The sequence below is a fragment of the Dromiciops gliroides genome, chromosome 1, assembly GCF_019393635.1.
Source record: "Dromiciops gliroides isolate mDroGli1 chromosome 1, mDroGli1.pri, whole genome shotgun sequence".
Taxonomy (NCBI): Eukaryota; Metazoa; Chordata; class Mammalia; order Microbiotheria; family Microbiotheriidae; genus Dromiciops; species Dromiciops gliroides.
The window spans coordinates 493,255,515-493,264,390 of record NC_057861.1 but is presented as its reverse complement, the minus strand read 5'-3'; positions in this window follow the sequence as shown (position 1 = coordinate 493,264,390).

The window sequence follows — 8,876 nt, the reverse complement described above, 5'->3', positions numbered from 1 at the left end:
TTATCCCAATGAATGTATATGTTATTCCCTCTTTGAATCAAATCTGTAATGAGAGTAGGGTTGTACCAATGTTCACCCCTCCTTTCTTTCCCTTTATTGTGATAGGTTTTTTTCACCTCTTCATATGATGTAATTCACCCCATTCTACCGCCCCATTCCTCTCGTCCCCATAGACTCCCTTTTTAACCCCTTAATTTACTTTGTATCATCAAATCAAAGACAATTTATATTTTTACCCTCTGTGTAAAGTCCTTATGTCTGCCCAAATACATTTACAATTCTTAAGAGTGATGAGTAATATCTTCCTGTGTAGGGATATAAACAGTTTAATTAATTGAATAACTATTTTTCCCTCTGTTTACCTTATTAAACTTCTCTTGAGTCTTGTATGTTAAGATCGATTTTCTATTCAGTTCTGGTCTTTTCATCAGGAAACATTGAAAGTCCCCAATATCATTGAATGTTCATCTTTTCCCCTGAAAGAGAATGCACATTTTTGCTGGGTTATAGATTCTTGACTGCAATCCAAGCTCCTTTGCCTTCCGGAATATCATATTCCAAGCCTTGCGGTCCTTTAATGTTAAAGCTGCCAGGTCCTGAGTAATACTGACTGTGACTCCATGATATTTAAATTGCTTCTTTCTGGCTGCTTGGAGTATGTTCTCCTTCACCTGATAATTCTGGAATTTGGCTACAATATTCCTTGGGGTTTTCCTTTTGGGGTCTCTTTCAGGAGGTGATCAGTGGATTCTTTCAATGATTATTTTATCCTCTGATTCTATAATATCAGGGCAGTTCTCCTGGAATATGGTGTCTAGATTCTATTTCTGATCATGGCTTTCAGGTAGTCCAATGATTCTCAAATTGTTTCTCCTGGATCTGTTTTCCAGATCAATTGTCTTTCCAGTGAGGTATTTCACATTTTCTTCTATTTTTTCACTCTTTTGATTCTATTTGACTGATTCCTGGTGTCTCATCAATTCCTTATCTTCCAACTGTCCAATTCTAATTTTTAAGGCATTGTTTTCTTCAGTGAGATTATGCACCTTTTTTTTCCATTTGGCCAAATGAATTTTTTAAGGCATTGTTTTCTTCAGTGAAATTAATCATCTTTTTGTCCATTTGGCCAGATGAATTTTTTAAGGAATTGTTTTCTGCAGTCAATCTTTGTGCTTCCTTTTCCAAGCTGCTGATTGTTTTTTAATAGTTTTCTTGTTTTTCTTTCATTTCTCCCCCCAGTTTTTCTTCTTCCTCTCTCAATTGACTTTTAAAATCCTTTTTGGGCTCTTCCAGGAAGGCTTTTTGTTCTTGAGTCTGATTCACCTTCCCTTTAGAGGCTTCACATGTAGGCAATTTTAGGGTATTGTCCTCATCTGAGTTTGTGCTTGCCTCTTCCCTGTTGATACAGAAACTCTCAATGGAGAGGGCTCTTTTTTGCTTCTTACTCATTATTGCAGCTTATTCATTAATTTTTTAAGTTGAGGTCTGCTCTGGGGGCACCAGGTTCCCTGTTTTGGGCTTCTTGTGCAGGTGTATAGGTGCTGTGTGACCGGCTTTTTACACTGAAGCCTTTATGTTGTGTACAGTTCACCCACCCTGCACTTCCTGTCTGACCTTGCTAGGATCAGTGGGCCTAGTCATGCCTATCCTGTTCGTGGCCCTCCAGCTGGCAACATGCCCTCTCAGCTGGTGCAGGTAGGTTTTTCCACTGTCCTGCTGGGCCACCAGATTTTTGAGCCAGGTTCCAGGGGCCTCAGTTGTTCAGCTGTGGCCCACAGCTTCCTGATGACTTGCCCTGACCCCCTCAGCGCTGGGCTGCTGCCCTGTGCTGCGCCTCCCTTTTGCCCAAGTCAGACTGACCTTTCCTGAAGTCTTCTAAATAATCTCTCATTGGAAAACTGTGTCTCTCTGTCTCTTTGCAGGTTCTATAGCTTCAGAATCTGTCCAGAGGCTTGATTTAATGTTCTTTTTGAGGGAACAGAAGGAGAACTCAGGCAGCTTGCTGATTCCTCTCTGCCATCTTGCCTCCACCCATGATTACATGGATGATAAATTTGACTGGAATTAAAGAGGCAGCAGAGAGAGAGAGTCTAGATGGATATAGACAGCAAGGGATATTACAGTTCCCACACTATAGGAAGAGTAAAGGAATATGATAAGGCACAACCAGTCTTAGAGAGGAAAGGTAAAGATACAGTGTCTTCAGCAGGAGTCAAGTCTCAGTGAGTTTTGGAAGATCGAAAAAACATGAGAGGAAGAAATCTCTAATGAAAGGAATTTTATCAAGTATGATTTGGAATTTTAGAGACCACAATAGAAGACTCAAACAAACCTGGAGTGGAATTTTGTGGGAAATGGGAATGGAGAGGGGATGTAATATTCAGATGTATGGGAATGATAGAGTAAAAACCAGATGTTAGTATATGTTGGGGTAAGGTGTTTTTCAGGAGTTGAGGGTGCATTGTACTTTACTGTGATGGGGATAATAAAAGAGAGAGGGAGTATCCTATTCACTTTAAAATGAGCCGTGAGTCATTCTCATATCATTGGAAAAGAGGAACTCTACTGATGTAGATAAGTGATTAGACTATTGAAGATCTCTTTTTTGTTTGTTTGTTTGTTTGATTGTTTGTTTTTATGATCACCCACTGATGCTCAACTTCATAGAAAAGGAGCCTTCCTGTCCAGAAGAGGATACACAAGGTGGTGGTGTGTCCCAGCGTAACAAGAATCTCTTTCAGCAGGCAGGTAAAAACACATTCCTGGAGTACAGGGAGTATATACTGGGTATATGCAGAATCCAGGACATGGGACAGGTAGGAACAGGGCCCTACCTTGTTCCTTTCAGGGTTCTGGAGCTTCTTGAAGACTTGCCGTCTGGCAGGCAAGAGTAGGGGAAGTAAGTTTTCCTAGCAGTCCCTTTCAAATAAGAATTTCTTCTACAAGTAATATATGTTCTCAGGTTTATTGAAAATGGTTATTGAATTTCATTGCTTCTGAATCTTTCTTATTTGCTCTATTTAAATGATTTGCCTTAAAAAAAACAACACTATTATTTGGGGCAGCTAGGTGGCACAGTGGATAAAGCACTGGCCCTGGATTCAGGAGGACCTGAGTTCAAATTCGGCTTCAGAAACTTGACACTTACTAGCTGTGTGACCCTGGGAAAGTCACTTAACCCTCATTGTCCTGCAAAAAAAACCCAAACAAACAAAAAACTAAACAAACAAAAAAACCTACTCTTCTCACAACAGCTATGTAAGGTAAGTATATAGCTAAGGCAAACCAGCATTTTAATGAACTACCTGATTTTTCCTTTCTTTTCCCAAATGACCCCATATTAAGGACAATTCTCTCATTTGACTTGAAAGGTTTTGTCTTATGATTAATTGGGTAATGTTTTACATAATTGCATAACCTTTATCGGATTATTTACTGCCTCAGGGAAGGGGAAGTTAGGGAGGGAGGGATAGAATTTGGAACTCAAAATTTTAAATAAAAATGTTTATTAAAGATTTTGACTTAACTTTTGGTACAAACCATCCCTAAAATGGGGAAAACTTTTTATAATCAGCTATATAATACACATGGGAGCATACAAAATCAGGTTATTTATTGAACAGGGTCTAATCCATGGAAGAACCTAAAGGGAAAGGAAAGGAGTAAAACTAATTTATTTTCAAGTTCAATCTCTCTGAACATAAGATGAAATGGGGGAAAGAAATATTTTCTGTTTGTGATAATATTGCATTTTAACAACTCTCTCAATCTGCTGATATATATTTTATAGTTTTTATTTCAAATGGTTTCTATAATTCTAGACTTTGTTTAAAACTCTTTACCTTCATTTTCTTCTCAACCATTGGTTAATTCCAAATTGTTTGGAGCCCAAGAGTAGGCACATAAATAAGGAAATTTTGTGTAATTTCTCTTCCTATTATTCTTTGCTCCAATATACTAGAAAATAGTAGAATTTCCATTTTAACCACAGTTCTATGGCTTCTACTAGGATATAAGATATGGGTGAGAAGTTTGGAAAGGGCCATAGGATTGATAGCAGGAGTCATCACAAGCACTTCTGAAACCCAGATTATGTACCATAAATTATTGCCTTAAAGACAAATTACTTCTGGCAACTGTTAAAGTCAATTATTTTCTCCCATGCTAGAGAGAGTCTTAGTTCCAGCCTAGTAATTCCTACAGTATTACCTGCTGGGGAGCATTAGTGTCCTATCCCACCCACATGCCCAATATCATGGACTTCTTGCACAGGACTTCACAATTTCATTTGGATTTCTTTTTTCCAGGTCTATTTGGGAATCAGATGAATCAGTGTTAATCTAGGTCTTGCTGGTGTGGTAGAAGAATAGATCTATAACAGCTATCCAATATAATGACTCTTTGAAGAAACATATTTCTCCATGATGGAAGGGCTGTCCTGGCCATATATGAAAGTAGGCTATTATGTTCCAAATCAGCAGGGAGAAAAACACAATGCAAAGCTGAAAAAAATAATTACAAAGTTCAATTTTTATGTATCTACCCAGACCTGTGATTTCCATCTATATGAGGAATTCTCTGGTGGAGAAATACCTTCTGCCTATGTGGAAGACAACTCATCTATAGGATTCTAGAGAGTTTCTTAAGATATGGAGAGTTTGAGGGACTTGTCCAAAGTCACACAAGCAGCATGCATTAGAGGTAGGATTTGAATCAGGTCATCTTTCTATCCAACACTGTCTTTTACTTGTCTTTATAGAGACATAAATATCTTGTTACATCTAAACGACAGAATATTATCTCACCAGAAGAGATGGGGGAGGAAAGAAGGATAAAATCTTAGTTCATGTAAAAATGGGATATTATCTTGGTTAAAACAAACAAACAAACAACCATTGTATGAAATCCTAAGATATTGTCTTCCAGGAACCTAGAGAAGTGGGATCTCATGTCAAGATTAGGAATTCAGTGATAATTCTAACTTGTGTTCACAATTAGGAAGGAATTCTTCTATAAAACATATTAAAAATATGTAAAATATTTTAAGGACAAATTTGAGTTATTAAATAATTTTGACTATTACAAATACCCAGATTAAATACAAAGGACCTATAAAGGAAGACATTATCTACATCCAGATAAATAACTAATAAATAGATGTACGTATAGTATGGTTTTAGACACATAAATATATATGTGTCTATTATCTAATGATATCCATTTCTAGGGTAGGGAGGGAAGGAAAAAAGGGGAAAAAGAAATTTACACAATAACTTTATTATATACTTAAAAAGAATAGCAAGTTGTACATAATAGATTTTCAATTTCATAAGCAATCATCTTTTTAAAAAATTATGCTTTATATAAATGCTTGTTTTATTCCATAAAGAAAAAATAATACATGCATACATTTATAAATTAAAATTATTGTTTATTTATGATTTTATTAGTAATAATACATTAATATATAATGATCAATTAGTATTATATATGTGTACACATATATACACACACATAATATTAATTACACATACACATATATGCAGAAGGTATTTCTCTACCATCGAACTCCTCATACAAATGGAAATCACAGGTCTGTGTATTGTGTGTGTATATATATATATATATATGTATATATATATATATACACACACACACACACACACATATATATATAGAGAGAGAGAGAGAGAGAGAGAGATGCATGTATATATGTATATAGAATAGAATATTAGTATTGGGGCAGGCATTAATACATTGAATTTTTAGTCATAAGGACAAGAGTTTGAATCCTACATCATACTTAAACTTTCTAAGCCTCACTTTCCTCATCTGTAAAATAAAGATAACACCTATCTCATAGGGTTGGTATGAGGATCAAATGAAATAATATATGTTAAGTGCTTTATACACTGTAAACTGTTATTTAAGTGCTAGGCATTATCTAGCCTGACTGCCTCCCCCTTCCATTTTATTAGTAAAGAAATTGTTGCAGATAGTTAGAGGTGCCCAATCACAGAGCTTTGTAGTTTCAGAGATAAAACTTCAGATTTTCTAATTTTGTCAAACATTCTTAAGATTTTTATACGATAGCTACAGTTTTATATATGGGCAAAATTCTGACTTTGGAATCAGGAGAAAACTTGAATTCCAATCATATCTTTGGGTGACTGTGGGAGAATCACTCAATCTCCCTGAGCCTCAATTTCCTCTTTTATGAAATGTAAATAATTATATCATATAAGGTCAATATGGGGCTCAAATGATATATGTGTAGCATTTTGCAAAACTTGAAGTGGTATAATATATCTATTAAAATTATTGCAGAGGGAGGGGCATCTAGGTGGTGCAGTGGATAGAGCACCAGCCCTGGAGTCAGGAGGACCTGAGTTCAAATCTGGCCTCAGACACTTGACACTTACTAGCTGTGTGACCCTGGGCAAATCACTTAACCCCAATTGCCTCACCAAATATATATATATATATATATATATATATATATATATATATATATATATATATATTTCAGTGGACCACACAATTTTACAATTCAAAGGAAACTCAACAGCCTCAGTTCTAACTGATTGTCATCATTTAAACTAAAGGATCTTCACCATATTGATTACCTTTCTCTGCATAGTTGCCAAATTATTGATGTCCTTAGGTTGTAGCCCCTAGAACTCAATTCATTACTATAGATTTGGTCTTCCCAAGAGAGATAGTTTACCTCATCTTTCCAAGAGTATGCTTTGCAAAGTGGATTTGTAATTTATTAGCATCTATCATCTATCTGTCTATCTATATATCTCTCCTTCCTTGCTCCCTCCCTCTTTACTTCTTTTCTCTCTTTCCATTTCTTCTTTCCTTCCATCAACCCTTCCTTTACCAAAACATCAAAGTTATGGCTTACAAGGAGCTTGCAGTCTACTAAGACCTTCAGTACTTTTTCATTACAAGCAGCTGTTTAATCATGTCTTGCTCATTCTGTACTTATAACGTGTTGTTTTTCTTTTAATAGAAGTGTAAAGCATACATGTCCTAATCAGTCATTGTTAAATTTAGACCTCTGCTCTAACCCATCAGGATCTTATTATTTAATACTGACTGTCATCCTGTATGCTAACTATGCCTACAAGCTTTATGTCATTTACAAATCAATTAAAGAGGCCTTTATCCTAGGCACTGACAAAAATGTTAAATAGCTCAGGGCCAAGCACAGATTCCTAGAGCATCCCATGGAGACCTCTTGAGTATGACATTTGATTATATACACACAAAAATATATACATATACATATATCTATATAAATATTAAAATGTATACATGCAATTTGCCTCATATATACATTTATATATAGTTATGAACATATCACTATATATGTACATATAATTCCCCTGACAATAATTTAGAATCCTAAATTATTTAGTTTTATTAAATTATTTGATTTAATAAAAGGAACTGAGGTGAGCCTAGTTCATTTGGTAGCGATGTTGTTAGTCATAGACCTACAATTCTTTGAAGAATTAATAATATCTCCCACAAGACAGTAGAAAGTTAGGTGTGAGAAGATTTTTATCACATAATAAATGAATAGATAAAATTTAAGCAAGGGATGTCCTCAAATAAAATATTGTTAAATCGATTTATAAATCATATGGAATGACACTTGAAAAGTGATTTGTAAACTCTAAAATGCTGTGAATGCTATCCTCCATCATCACCATCATCACCAACAACAACATCATCATTCACAGAAATGGTTCTTTGAGAAAGATAGTTTGGTCACGGCAAAATGGGAGAAAGCTAATGGATGGGGGGCAGGTAGGTGGTGCAGTGGATAAAGCACTGGCCCTGGATTCAGGGAGACCTGAGTTCAAATCCGGCCTCAGACACTTACACTTACTAGATGTGTGACCCTGGGCAAGTCACTTAACCCCTGTTGCTCCGCCCCCCCCAAAAAAAAGCTAATGGATGGTCCATGTGTCTGACTGGAATTCCATAGAAAATAGGAACCAGCACCAGTATTTGAATGAATCCGTATGGCAAAGATACAAGAGTACATGAACAAGATTAATAAAGATTGGGTTGAGTGAGAAGACCATCCACATTGATGAGATCACAGATCCACTTGAGTATCTTTGTCTTTCCAGACTCCACTTGAATCTTTCTTTGATGTCTCATCATGGCATACACTGGATTATTTGATCTCAAAGTGCCATAAACTCTGGTAGATATTACCAAACTAGAAAGGCTCCACATAGAGGTGCAACAGTGGACTTCATGCCTATGGTTTAAGGACTTGCTTAAGTGTGAGGTGGCTTCTCTCCACAAGGATGATCATAAGTTTTATTTGTTGTTGTTTCCTTTGTTATAACAAATAATGAATACCATGTTGCTCTTGAAGCTTTGAAGTGTCATCAGTGAAGAGTGAACACAATGATGAAATTTCAAATCCTTGTTTTCTTTTTTCCCCCACAAACAGGACAATACAAAGCAAATTTGTTAAATTGAAAGGATATTTCATGCTGAATATGTGTGATCATCAAACTGAAGTATTTGATGACTATTTTAATGAAAATTTTCCTATTAACTTAAATGTGAGAAGCAAACTTCAGAGGCAAAGTACTGAAGCAGAAGTACAGGAGGAAGAGTCAAGAAACTTGGGTTCATAGGATTTAGCAGCTTCTAGGTGGTTCAGTGCATGGAATGTTGCCCTAGAAATCAGGAAGAGCTGAATTCAAATCTAAGCTAAGACATTTACTATGTATGTGACACCTTGGTCAAGTCACTTAATTTCTCTCTGACTTAATTTCCTCATTCATATAATGGGGATAATTATAGCATCCAGGGTGCTTGTGAAGATAAAAGGAAATAAT